We start from the raw sequence: 1,531 nt of genomic DNA on the forward strand, positions 1-1,531 counted from the left end.
CTCTCTCTCTCTCGACTGGGCTAGCCTCAAACTCAGAGATCCACCTGCCTCTGCCTCCTGAGTGCTGGGATTAAAGGCGTGCGCCACCACACTGGACTTCTAGTTTTTTAGAAAAGCCAACTTCAGGCCAGTGAGATAGTTTACCTGGTAAAGACATGTGACAGGTAAGCCGGGCAACCCCGAGTGCAATTCTGGAGCCCGTGGTGGAGGGAGAGAACTGTCCTCCTCCCATGCATTACACACACACACACACACACACACACACACACACACACACACACACACACATGATTATATAGATGATAGACAGACTGACAGACCAGCACTCCTGAGGTAAAAGCAGGCAGGTCTCTGTGAGTTTGAGGCCTAGCCTAGTCTACATAGCAAGTTCCAGGCCAGCCAGGGGTAGATAGTATGACCTTGAAAAAAAAGAACAGTATCTACCATAGGATTTCTCAATAGCCTCTGAACCTACCAATTAGGCTAGGCTGCGTGGTCAGAAAGTCCCAATAATTAATTCTCTTGTCTCTACTTCAATACTAGCATTATAAATGCATACCATACATACACCTTGTCATTTTTGCATAGGGGGGAAATCAAACTTAGATTTCATGCTGGCAAGGGGTACACTTTATTGTCCAGTCATCTCTCCTGGTCCCTGTAGACTTTATTGTTAACAGGACTGCACCAGTGCTAATTTTTGGTTGTGATAATGAGGAAAAATTGCATTAAATATCATCTCTCAGGGAAGCTGGCAGGGACATGGCCTCTCTAAGCAATTACTACAAGTGTATGATTAACCTGAATTTTAAAAGTTCAATTAGAGGGCTGGAGAGCTGGCTCAGTGGTTAAGAGCACTGACTGCTCTTCCAGAGGTCCGGAGTTCAATTCCCAGCAACAACATGGTGGCTCACAACCATCTGTAATGGGATCTGACGCCCTCTTCTGGTGTGCCTGAAGACAGCTACAGTGTACTCATATACATAAAATAATTTTTTTGTTGTTGTTTTTTGTTTTTCAAGACAGGGTTTCTCTGTGTAGCCCTAGCTGTCCTGGAACTCACTCTGTAGACCAGGCTGGCCTTGAACTCAGAAATTCGCCTGCCTCTGCCTCCCGAGTGCTGGGATTAAAGGTGTGCGCCACCACGCCCGGCTAAATAAATCTTCTTTTAAAAGTTCAGTTAGAAACATTTGAGGAGAGTACATTGAGCTCCATCAAGACAGTGCCGGGGCAATCGTGAGCCAGACGGGCACTGGGCGACTCTGTGCCTCACGGAGGAAAATCAACTAAACATGGGCAAAGGAGATCCTAAGAAGCCAAGAGGAAAAATGTCTTCATATGTATTCTTTGTGCAAACCTGCCGGGAGGAGCACAAGAAGAAGCACCCGGATGCTTCTGTCAACTTCTCAGAGTTCTCCAAGAAGTGCTCAGAGAGGTGGAAGACCATGTCTGCTAAAGAAGAGGGGAAATTTCAAGATATGGCAAAGGCTGACAAGGCTCGTTATGAAAGAGAAATGAAAACCTACATCCC

At 46.1% G+C, this 1,531-nt stretch overlaps 1 protein-coding gene across 1 annotated transcript in view; it reads right to left on the minus strand.

Moving 5' to 3' along the window:
* Acap1 (ArfGAP with coiled-coil, ankyrin repeat and PH domains 1) overlaps positions 1-1,531 on the minus strand; it is a 14,219-nt gene that overhangs the window by 11,340 nt on the left and 1,348 nt on the right. The gene's annotated exons all lie outside the window — the stretch shown is intronic.

This window comes from Mus pahari, chromosome 14, assembly GCF_900095145.1.
Source record: "Mus pahari chromosome 14, PAHARI_EIJ_v1.1, whole genome shotgun sequence".
Lineage (NCBI taxonomy): Eukaryota > Metazoa > Chordata > Mammalia > Rodentia > Muridae > Mus > Mus pahari.